Source organism: Sus scrofa, chromosome 5 (assembly GCF_000003025.6).
Source record: "Sus scrofa isolate TJ Tabasco breed Duroc chromosome 5, Sscrofa11.1, whole genome shotgun sequence".
NCBI lineage: Eukaryota > Metazoa > Chordata > Mammalia > Artiodactyla > Suidae > Sus > Sus scrofa.
Window position 1 is genome coordinate 95358741 of NC_010447.5, and position 13098 is coordinate 95371838.

At 37.4% G+C, this 13098-nt stretch overlaps 1 long non-coding RNA gene across 2 annotated transcripts in view; it reads right to left on the reverse strand.

The window, feature by feature from the left end:
• The window catches only part of LOC102161020, a 158856-nt gene extending 147716 nt beyond the window's left edge, over positions 1 to 11140 (reverse strand). For both annotated transcript variants that reach the window (XR_002344279.1, XR_001303593.2), the window contains exons 1-2: positions 11030 to 11140; positions 10799 to 10927 (exon numbers count right to left, since the gene is read on the reverse strand). This is a non-coding gene — a long non-coding RNA (uncharacterized LOC102161020). The remainder of the gene's footprint in view (positions 1 to 10798; positions 10928 to 11029) is intronic.

The following is a 13098-nucleotide window of genomic DNA, read 5'->3' on the forward strand; positions in this document are numbered from 1 at the left end:
ATCAGAGACAACACCAGATCCTTAATCTAATGTACCACACAGCAGAAACTCCAAGGAAACTCAGTTTTAACTTTAACGTTAAAACTATGTTTGTGTGTGTGTACTCACAGAACTCTAGACTGAGAGTCTCCTGAGAAGTTTGAAGTCTATCATCAATATAACAAGGGCGCTGCAACAGAACGATGGATACTATTTATCTTTGCCATGTTGAAAAGAAAAATTTTACAAGAAAACACTTCAGTTCTATTTGGTTCTAATTCTATTTTCATTTTCCCTTATAATAAAGGGCCTAAGGATGGGAATCTTTTAAAATTCAGTCATCTAGCCTCAGCCTCCGCATGAGTAGCTTTAATGGAATGCTGATTAAACTTTAGTACAGCAATCTTGTTTGAAAACTTCAGAGCAAGAGACACTTTATTTTCTAGGTATCAAGAATAAACTCTTTGAACTCTTTAGCACTGTAATAATTCTCTGAAAATGTCAAGCTCTGGTTTCCGAATTCTCTATGCTCCTGAAATGATGAGAAGTTACAGTGCACACAAATGACCTTCTCCCTGAGCCCCATTAGTGGCTTATTCAGCACGGTGACCTTCCCCTCCGCAGACAGTACTGTAAATCAATGATGAAGATGTCAGGTCTAGGTTCAGAGTTCAGTGTCATCGTTTTCCCTTCTTAATCGAAGAGCCTAAACACTGTGGTTCCTAAGCTTTCCGTCAAGCTGGATATCCCTGCCACCCAACATGATGAAGCACGTTTTTACTCCTCTCTAAATTGCGATAGCTGATGCCCACCCTCTCTTAACCACTGCGAAATGACAGAGATCCCCCTGCTCTTTCCCGCTCCACATTAATCTGTGTTTTTAAAACACAGAGCACAATCACGTGGCTGGGACAGGAGGAGGGAAGAGAAGATAGAGATTTCTAAATATGCTACGATATCTTAGAATAAGGTGAATGTGTTACGTTGAATTTAATTTACCTTGCTGTAGTTACTTTTTATCCGTCGCTGACTAATGAATGCTGAAATTTAGAGATGACCTTAGCCTTTCTAAGGAAGGATTCTGACCCTCAAGGCAAATTAAAATGCTGCAATGATTAATAACAGATGAGGGAGCAGTTTCATCTTTACACTCCATCTTACAATGTTTATTAGGTAGAATCCAATATTGCATTAAGGAGTGTCTAAATATTTACAGTCTTTGGAAAAAGGAAGATTTGCTAGTAAAATTCAGCAGCCCTAATTTGCATAGGAGAGTGTGGTATGCAGAATACTCAAACATGCATAATTTTTGCTAAAAGTGTTTTTAATTGTTTTTTAGTGCCTTAATTATTTGAAGGTATTTTCATGTCACACTGCAAATAGAAAACAATGATATTTTGTATTCATACTTTGAAAATCGCTAACCTAAGACTACATGAATGAACATGAGAAAAACTAGAGGAAGGACTACATATAAATAAAAGTTACATTTACAAAAACTGTGGTGTAAAGAATTATAACTATCAATGACACACAAATCAAATTTTCTTAAATATTTTCTCCAAATGTCATAATCCTCATCAAGTTTATTACTGTATTTTATTCTTTACAATTGTAAAAGCTATTACTTTATGCTATAATAATTTTCCTTTCATCTTTATTTTATAAACTTTTCCATATTTAAAATAGTATTTACTTTCTCTTGTACAATTTTGAAAGTAAAACCATTATTGTAAATACTTTAAAAATATAGAAAAATACATATTAAAAAAACTCATGATTCTAATGAGGAAAATCACCACCCACATGATAATTATTCTTTTCCAGTATTTGTATGATATAAATATTAGTATACAATCTTTTGCAATTAAGTAGGATAAGATTATATATAAAATTTTTATTTGATTTTCAAAATTAACATTATATTTGACAATTTTCTATGGCATTAAGAAGTCTAGATAACACTATTATAGTTGCCATATAATTATAATATATACCTTAATTTACCTACCCATTCTATTTTTGCTATTTAAATTGCTTACAAAATACAGCCTCATAAGTACTTCAAAATAAGAAATTTATTATTTCTTGTTTTCTTACTATTAATCCGGAGATGAGTATCTTAGGATGTAGATTGACAAATTAGTCTTTAGGAACATTAACTAATTCTACTTCCACTAATTTCGTATTAGGGTGCTTCTCTTTCTTTGCACTCTGCCAGTGTTGAAAAGTATTTCTTTTAGAAAACCTCTGCTTATTTTATAGGATGAGGGTATGATATTTTAATATGGCTCACCAGCATTAGCTTGTGTTATTTTCACTTCTGAGATTTACATATGTGCAACTAAATTCAATGAAGCGACTGGGAATACGAGTCCTTAGAAGTCTGCCTAGAGGAGCATGCACACAGAGATGGCTCTGCTTTGAGGAGAAGAAATTCAAGAAAAAAGGAGAAAAGAAAAGTACATGCCTTTCTTTAATGTTGATCTAGGGCCTAGCTCAATAAACCTAAGAGGTGTAATGATAATACATGTTATTGAAGACATTTCAGATTATTTAAAATTTGAGGACAAGGAAGCCTTTTTTCGGGCAACAGGGCAGTCTAGGGAATAAAAAAATGGCAAGTTAACACAGGAAGACAGTCTAAGTTTTCTAAGAATATGTAAACTCTGTTAACTCATCATCATATCCCACTATTTGAATTCATACATTGTATATTAGTACATTATCCTCTAATAAGTTATGTATTTAATATTGTCTGTTTGGTGGTTTCCTGATAAATTCTCTTTATACATTCTTGAAGCAATATTGGCTAGTATTAAAAAGTTTTCTGTAAGGTGTTATAAAAATAGAGAAAGGATTTCCATATTTATCCTTCCAAATGAGTTTAGAAAAACAATTTTATTTGAAAGGTAATATAGAAGGATAAAAAAATCCAATAGAATGTACTATAAGACAAATAATCTATCATCTATCATATCTTAGTCTTTGCTTCCTTTTAAGATTTGTTCCCACTCTTATATGTATACTTATTAAAATATTCTATATATCTGTATATTCTAATGCATATTCATACATAAACAAAAATATTGCTATAGGTTTTTAATATATGACTTTTTCTATCTTATTCCCCTTTATTTGAAATAGTAATTTCCTTTGTGAAATTATACTTGGATTAATATAGCTAAATCTTGTTTTGTAAAATATTTTTACCAAGTATTTTAATACTATTATTTTGCTAAAACAAAAATATTTCCTAAAGTACTATTCATAGAAACATAAACACTATAAATTTATATGGTTATACTTGAACTCTCCCTAGAACTACAATTAGTAAAAATGAAGAAGATATTTCAATACTTCCATGATTTCAGTTTTCTCATTATTCTGGGTACAGTGAAGATTAAACTCTTACTACTCGTACCAAAGAAAATTAACACAGCAGACCTCAGAATGAATGGCTTGCTTACAAAGTTGCACCTCGGTGGGCATCTGGGAACTTAGTTCTCAGGGTGTTGCTAATCAACTATTAACAGATAAAGATGCTTTGCTGTGTTTAGATTTTTAAGTAAACAATATGATTTATGCTGAACACCTGCTTTTCTTTATGAGCCTGGAATTTTGGTATCTTCTAAGCAGAGGGTATTCGTGTGACATTTCCAGGAAAAACTCTGAACACTAAGTCTCCTAACTACTCCAGTAGACCACTTCACACATATCATCATAATTCATTCTTAGAGGAGATTAAGTGTGCCGTATGGAACTGCATTTGGAAAGACCAACTGGAAGCCTCTGCTTGGCTTCCTCTGGACTTCACCCCATGCATCTTTCTATTTAATGCTTTTGCTTTGTATTCTCCCAACATAATAAATATTAGCCATGAACACAACTACATCCTGAATTCTGTGCATCCTTCTAGGGAATATCCAAGGCTCTGAGTGATCTTGGGACACTGAACCCTTTCTCCCTGGCACTGGGTGGAGCACATAATTAGAAACAGCCATTGTGGTCATTGTGATGAAAGTGCTATGTGTCATTCTGGGCAGGAGCATTAAATTATTGGTGTGAACACTCCTTTGTTTCTTTCTCTCTGAGATGGTAAACAACAATGTCCCAGAAAGTGAAAATTCTTTAAAGCATCAATCTGACAAAAAATCTGGACTTTGTATTGTGAGAAATGAAACTTGACTGTTTTCAGCCATAATAATTTTAGATTTTTATGCTATTATAGCACAAGCAGGACAGTCTTAACTGATACAAACACTAAGTAGATTTTTGTCATGCTAAAAACAAGGTTACATAGCATGAAGGGTAGTTATATCACAGATTAATAGCAATAATCACTTGTTATGCATGGAAAATTGTATTACTTGTCACTCATACTTAAAATTTTAATGGCCATAGTTTATTTTATTAGAACAAATTATTTTCTAGTCATGTTTTTGTCATTTTGTTATAAATAACATTGACAGCTTGGGTTATAAAGAATATACATATCAAAATATCCTATCATTTATAAGAAAATAGTCTCAGAGTTGTCTAAGAGTTGATCATACATGTGATATGCATTATTTGAGAACGCTTTCAAAATTAGGGGTAGGAAAATATTAACAGTCACTTAATAAAATGACAAACTGATTGAAATTGTACAAATGGGTGATTTTTTTTTACCCCTTTTTATTAACATTGAACTACGTATTGATTACATACTACAAGGTGTGGGTCATTAGATGGACCTAGTAGCAGAAGCATCAGCACAAAGGTGAAGTTGGGTGCAGCTGGACATGACAATGTAATATTATTTATTCACAGTAATAAACAGGTCCAAGAATCTTTACACTTAAAGAAATATTTAAGTGTCTCTAAAATATGCTTTATTTCAGGGGAAATAACAGAGGTACAAGCTGACTTTACCCCTCATCTTGGGGATTACCAACTGGATTATGGATACCTCTGCCTTTACAAATAGTTCATAGACAAAAGTAAGAGCTTGATATTTTAATGATTTCTATTTTCTAGCCTGACCTTTCTAATTAATCTTCGGTGAAATCTTAGAAAACTGAAGTCTGAATATTGGTACAGTTTCCTGTTGCTACAGCTATAATGAATTTTAAAAAAGATATAATGAACTGAAATACACTTTATAAGATTACTGGTTTTGCCAAAGGCTATATTTTCATCACTAATTTACATCTTATTTTAAAATGTAATAAGTCAAATAAAATCTTCATATGAATATTTTAACCTTATAAATGCTGGTGCTTAAGATGTGTCTGTTTAAGTCATAAACATATAGTTGATAAAGTTAGTCTTTCTTAATTCCCATCTATGGAATGTGATGTTTCCTGACTCATTGAGAAAATGTGCTGAATATAAAATTCTTTGTATTTATAATTTTATAAATAGGTTTTATTTAAAATTAACATAAATTTATTCACAATATTTTTATTCTATTTTATATCCTAGCAAGATTATGGCTCTGTTTATGCAATAGCTACAGAGAAATATAATTAACTGAGTAAATAATGTTGTTAAAAATAAATTTTATTTAGAATAGGTTTAGACTCATAGAATCATTGTGTAGAACAGAGAATGCCTATATATCTGCATCATTTCACCTACTTACATCTTACATTAATATGATACATTTGCTAGAATTAATGGTATCGATACATTATAATTAACTATAGTCCATGGTGTATTCAGGTTTCCTTAGTTTTTATCTAATATTCTTCTTTCCGTGCCTGGATACCATATAAGATATCATATTTATTCATGACGTCTTCATGATAGGATCTCAGAAATTATGTCTTATAACCTTAAGAGTTTTGGGGACTCCTGTTCAGTAGAATGCCTCCAATCTGGGATTTCTTTGATTTTTTGCATGATTAAAATAGGGTTATGGTTTTGTTTTGGTGTTTTGTTTTTTTGGATTTTTGGTGTTTTTTTTGGGGGGGTGTTTGAACGAAGAGGAGAAATACCACAGAGATAAACTATCAATTTCATCACATATCTTCAGACAAGGGCACATACTATCAACATATTTTATCATTGTGTTCAGCTGATTGAGGTTGTGTTTTCCTGGTTTCTCCACCACAAAATTGCTTTTTTTCCCATTTATATACTATACCTTTTAGAATGAAGTCTATATGCACGGCCTATGCTTGAGAGGGAGTTATGCTCTACCACACTGAGAGCAGAGGAGCTACATAAATTAATAAACAATAGTTTAACCACAACAAAATAATTTTGAAAGAGTATCTGCAGTCATCACATACTCATCTTGACTACTAAAATAATTCCTCTAAGTTAATTCTAAAGAGAGGTAGTAACTATTGACATTTCCAGTGTTAGGAGTATTTTTCTAGACACCCACTCAATTCCAACCCAGAGTTCTCTATACCAGATGCTATCAAACAAGTATGCATTAGGGAGTTCCCCTTGTGGCACAGGGGAAATGAATCCGACTAGTACTCGAGAGGATACGGTTCAATTCCTGCCTTTGCTTAGTGGGCTGGGGATCCAGTGTTGCCATGAGCTGTAGTGTAGATGCTGCTCAGATCCCACATTGCTGTGGCTGTGGCATAGGCTGGCAGCTGTATCTCTGATTAGACCCCTGGCCTGGGATCATCCGGATGCCATGTGTGTGGCCCTAAAAAGCCAAAAAAAAAAGTATGCCTTAAAATCATTAGGTCTTATGTGGTTCCATTAACATCACAGAGAATTTTGATGCATCAAAGTTTGAGAAACAATGTATTAGATTCCTCAAACATCCAACTATTTTTTTTATTGCCTTGGAGATATTTTATTCTAGTCTAATTCACAGACTATAAATTTAACATCTAGTTCTTACAATTAGGATGGTGCATATAAATTAAAACATCATTTCCCTGACTCCCTGGGCAATGCATTCTCTACTTGGTATATTAACTATTTTTCTTGTCTTATGAGTGCCAACTTGATCACCCAATATAGTACAGTTACAGATTGTTACTTTACACAAAATCTCACTTTTTATCACTCTTCCCTCAACTCTGGTAGATAATATATCTAATATTTTACAGATAAAGTTGAAAACTTTGTATGATTTTCCTCTATTTCTCTTTTCTTTTTACCTGAAAGCATCGCCGTAACTATGCATTTGTTACACAGAAGATCTTCTGTATAATTTCTTTCTTCATCTCTTTCTACCTCAGGGATTTAAGATGCTCTCCATATTTTCAAAATAAACTGTATAATGACTTTAACAGATTTAACGCAAATATGAGATTATCAGAAAAAACATCATGACTAAATATTGGTTAAACATTGGATGGGGTACTAAGAGGAAGAACATATAGTCCTCATTTTAAAAGGGAAAATGAAGTCTTAAGTTATCTGCTAATGCTTATTAATGTGCCAACCCCCAACTCCCGTCTACAGTGGTATTTTCTACTGCTTATTCAGCTTTCCGTGTTGGTGTCAGTCTCTCAACAGTGCTATCCCTGACTCAACCGGACATATTTTCACAAATTCTACTTCTATTTCATAGCACTTACAACAATTAAAACAATCAACAAGATAAAAGACCACCTATGGAATGGAAGGGAAATTTTGCAAATCATATGTTGAATAAGAATATGCAGGAGCTCCCGTTGTGGCGCAGTGGTTAACGAATCCAACTAGGAACCATGAGGTTGCGGGATCGGTCCCTGGCCTTGCTCAGTGGGTTAAGGAACCGGCATTGCAGTGAGCTGAGGTGTACGTCGCAGACGCAGCTCGGATCCTGTGTTGCTGTGGCTCTAGCGTAGGCCAGTGGCTACAGCTCCAGTTAGATCCCTAGCCTGGGAATCTCCATATGCCATGGGAATGGCCCTAGAAGAAGGCAAAAAGACAAAAAAAAAAAAAAAAAAAAAAGAATATGCAGAGAACTTATAAAATGCATATGAAAAAATTAATACAGAAATTGGCAGAAGAACTACGCAGTCCTTTTTTTTTTTTTTTTTTCCCAAAGAAGACACACAAATAGCCATGAGGTGCATGAAAAGGTGTTCAGTATCACTAACCATTAGGGAAAAGCACATCAAAACCAAAGTGAGACATTACCTCACACCTACTAGGCTGGTTATATCAGAAAGTATGGGGATTCCTCAATTAAAGAAGTTGAGGTATTTCCCAAGATAAATACTGCCCAGAAACCTGACTAGAATTGAATAAGCCATAATATATTGAGTCTTTACTATAATCTGGGTAATCTTCACATTTGAGGAACCACAGCATTTGAGAGAGAGCCAAAAGACTGCAGGAAAACAAGCAAACAAACATTACAAACAGGATTTGGTTGCTCTTTGATGCTAAGAGAGAAGCAGAGAAACATCTGAGTTGTTTTAAGCTCAAAACAGGAAGATTAGTCTGCTGTGGTTGCACCTGAGGAAAGTTCCAAGGGGGAGCCATATTGCGCATGAGTGAATTAAGTTCATTTTGTTTCTGGAATTAACTATTTTATTAAAATGTGTGATACATAATGATAGATTTGTAACTAAACATTTACATAAGATTCTGGGAACTAATTCTAAGTTACTTTAAAGAAACAAACTGTATACACACGCACACGTTTAGTGAGAATATGTTTACCTGCGCACACCCATCTACATATAGATTAGTTCATAACTAAGAAGAAAAATAAATGATTTCTTAAGGATTATGACAAAATTCTACAAATATTTTTCCCACAAGCCAATTAAATGTTCTGACTTTTACTTTTCCAATGCAAACTATTTATACTCAGGTTAATTTTTATTGATTGAACCTAATAAATTCCATGTACTCTGTACTCACATCTGGATAACAGTTATTTGATATCTGAAAGACAGACATCATATTATCTGTCAGATAATATGACATTTATCATATTATCTTTCATACTGCCTATTACCACAATATGCATGAAAAACACTGTCTGGATTTCACACAGAAGTCCTTAACTGTTTTTAATCTATTTCAATTTTTTCATCATCCTGTGTTAGGATACTTTTCCCCCCTTATGTTTCAAATGCTGGGGTGATCACATTGGCAAGGTGATCTCTCACCAGGATATTTTCACAGGTCACCAAATGATGAAATCCTTAGCAGCTGGCCACCACCATGTGACAGAGTTTACCTATGTCCCATATTGACTTGGAATATGATCAACTGGGTCATAAAATCAGCCACTATTAAAGTCCCTTTCTCTGTAACATTTTCAGAACTAGCTATACCATTTTGGGTTGTCTGCTAGCTGACACCAAGACAGAATAAATATGATAGATGCTTTTTTTTGTGGAAGTAGCTATGAAGAGTAAACTAGGACAAAATGAGTAGCACCGAGAGCCTCCAGTTCATAGTATAAATATGATATTTGTGAAAGGATAGAGGAAAAGGGAGGACTGGGTAGTTAGTAATTCACACAACAGCAAAGTTCCAAGAATGTCTCAGCCAGATCAAGATGGAGTCTTCAAGCAAATCTTGCTCATTCCAGGAGTCACCTGGCAGAAAGGTACCAGTGCTAAAGAACCTGCTGTATTTCATCGTGAGCTACAAACAGCCCAGAGAGAAGTGTGACTTTGGTAGTAACTTAGCAGCAGAGTCACAGGAATCTGTAGCTGTGGCTAGAGCTGTCAACTATATTCTACAGAGCAGTTTCTGGTAAGTAGTACACCGATCACTGCACTTACCACAACCTTCTCTCGCCTGACTTTGGGGGATCCACTTCAAGATTCAAATCAGACATAACTTCCTGAACGATCATCTGTAACATCTTCCACAAACTGCATCATCTAGGTGAGGAATCTTTCCTCTTCTCACTCTATCCTTGATCTTGTCCTAATATTTTATTTTGTTTTAAGATAATAATTTACTCATTTGTCTTATACAACTGAAGTAAATGTTGTGAGGTCAGGAGTTATTTCCTCTTTATCTTATATTCCACAGAATCAGACAAAGTGGCACAAGGCGCATTTTTTTTTTTTTTTTTTTTTGTTCTTTTGTCTATTTACGGCTGCACCCACAGCATATAGAGTTTCCCAAGCTAGGGGTTGAATTGGAGCTACAGCCACTGGCCTACACCACAGCCACAGCAACCTAGGACTTGAGCCGCATCTGCAACCTATACCACAGCCCACGGCAACACTGGATCCTCAACCCAGTGAGCAAGGCCAGGGATCGAACCCACGTCCTCATGGATACTATTCAGGTTCATTAACCACTGAGCCACGACAGGAATTCCAAGGTGTATTTTTGAAAGAAGGAACGAAGGACACAAAAACAGTGGTGGATTTTGTTCTCCTTAGGTAATCACTCAGAATATGCTTAACCTGGAGAGAGCTGATTAGCTCTATTGCCATAATTGTGGCAGCTGTGGTATGAAAGGAATCCTGGTCTGCCAGGTAATGAATCTAGATTAGAGATTTACTGAGAAGATACAGTTGATTGGAACTCTGTGCATCACAATTTCCTTAAATAGTAATATTAATACATATTTTAGTTCACTGCTGTGATAATAAATGAGATACTTTTAGTTGTAGATTGGAAAGCAAAATAATACAGACAACCCAGAGCCAGAACTACTTACACCTGCTTGAATATATATTGATAATGTTCAAAACAAGGCAAGAGATCCAAAATGGGTCATTTACGCTAAGCTGCCCATCACCCAACTGAGACCTTTAACTGCCAGAAATGAAACCTTAAACCATTCAAGCAGGAATCCCCCGATTAACACCGGGGAGGTCACCCGCCTGGGAGACCACGCTCATCTCCCAAAAGGAAGCAGCTCTGCAATAACCAACACCCTTTTTCTCACCTCGTTTATGTTCCTTGTTTCTGCTCCCTTCTGCCAATCAGTCTTTCATTTTGAGCCGTTCCCCAGAGCTCCTTTCTCGCGGCTACATTGGATGCTGCCTGATTTGAATTGATGTTTTGCTCGAATAAACTTTAAAAAAATTGTAATATCTTTCAGCGTATCTTTTAACAGTCTAATTAGTCACATTAAGGAGAAGGCCACCGCCCCAGGATCCACCCGGCCCCCTGGTACCTGCTGAGCGGGAGCCGCTTCGTCCCGCCGCCTCCGGATGCGGATGCGCATGCGCCTCGGCTGCTTCCTGCGCGCCTCCAGGCTGTGCCCGGCGCTTCTCGGCCGCACGTGGCCTGGAAGCCGCCAGAACTGAACGGGTGCGACTTAAAAACCCGACCGGGTCCAAGGCGGGACGCCGTCCGACTCAGAAAGCAGGCCGGGTGCAGGTTCCGACCGCGGACACGAGAGAAGCGGAACGGTTCCGGGTGGAATTGGGTCCCACTGAAGCAGGGCTGGGCCCTGCGTGAGGCGGCAGGTGAATACAACTTTGTTTTGAGGCTGCACCTGCTGGTTGACCTTCCCTGGGAGACCCTTGACGGCAGCAGCCACAGCTGAGCACTTCGCATCCGGCGAAGCGCCTGCACTTGGGAGGCGGCCTAGAGGCGAAGGGGTCGGGGCCGAGCCCGCGCCGGACAGCGTGGAGGGAAAGATGCTTTCCTCCTCCTCCTCCTCCTCTTCGGTCTCCGGGGAGCAGGCTGACCCCCTGGGACGCCGCGCTCGCTCCGGAGCCTGCAGGGCCCTGGGGAAAACAGCAGAGGCCGGCACAGGGTAAGGATTCTTTCCAAGTCCGCTCTCCCGGGTCTCGTCTTTGGGGCCTGGTGGAGAGAGGACGGGAACATTTCACGGCGTCCTTTACTTCGGATTGGCGGCGGGAACAAACACACACAAACAAAACCCGCCCGTTCAGCACCGAGTCCTGGCTTGTGGATTTGCTTTTGGGTGCCTTTGGCTGTCGAGCCGCTCTCTCTCAGGGACAGCTGGGGCCTTCGTGTCGGTCTCGTTGTGTGTCCTGGGAACCTGATTTTGCTCTCTGCCTGCCTGGGGCACGCGGACTCCTGTGGGTGCAGGCAGCTCAGTTGTGGGGTTACGGGCCTCGCCGAACATGGCCCCACAAAAAGGCGCATTGGTGGCCTCAGGGGAGAATCTAAGCCGTTCCCTTGGTTGTCTTCGGGAGTGGTTCTGCATTGGAGAGGTGGTTTCTTTTGTGGCCTCTTTAGGGTTGCATCTTGGTTGTGTGGGGTTGTTCAGTATTGCCAGGAATATTTGCTCTTTGTCTTAGCTGAAACTGGATAAGATATTTGAAAGATACTTTAAAGAATTTTCATATGCCTCAATTTTTCTTTTAACAATATATAGGTGAGAGGGAAAGAAAGAGGGGCAGAAAGAGAAAAGAATAGAAAGGAGGGAGGGGGACCGAGAGATTACAGGAGGAGATACTCTTTCAATAAAGAAAGAGAGTTGTCTTGGGTCAGAATTTAACAGGGACCTGAAAAGGATGATGGTAAAAACACTGACAACTGCAGTGTCTGCTCTGTGACTGTTACCAGAACTGTAGCCTAGAGACCTGAGTCAGATACTGTTTGCTGCTCCTCAGTGCCTTCCTACTCATTTAAAGCACTTCGTGTGAGCGTAAAGGTTAAAAAACCTCAACTCCATTTCTCATATTCCCTTTCTAGCAGGATTCTAGATAGATCCCTACAATTAAAGGAAATAATTGGGAACACGAAGGAATGGCGAACCCTTCTACCTTTTGGGAACCCTCTTGTTGATCAGCTGTTTCATATCCTCAGATGCAGATTTTCGCCCTTCCAACATGTGTGAAAACCTTCAGTTTCCTGTACTAAATCTCTTCTTATTTAAACTATCTATTTGGTGTTTGTTTTTCCTAACTACTTCATAAATTATGTAGTATTTGGTATAAGAAACAGTTCCCTAGAAAATTAACCATAGGGTAGAAATCTGACATTATTTACTTAATTGTGTGAAGTTGGAAGGCATAATAAATATGTTGCCAAGGAACAATGAGATACTAGACATGACATGTAGCTTCTGTGAGGAAACAAATTATTCAGTGTAGCACCTTTCAAGGCCGCACTTGGGGAGACAAACTGGTTTTTGTCTTGGAATACTATGAAGGGAATAATAAATACAAGAACAAGTTTGATGGCCGTCTTACTGAATTAGGTAGTATAGAGAAAGAAAATGACATACTCAAGATATGAAATGCACAAATCAGAGAGCAGAGAATT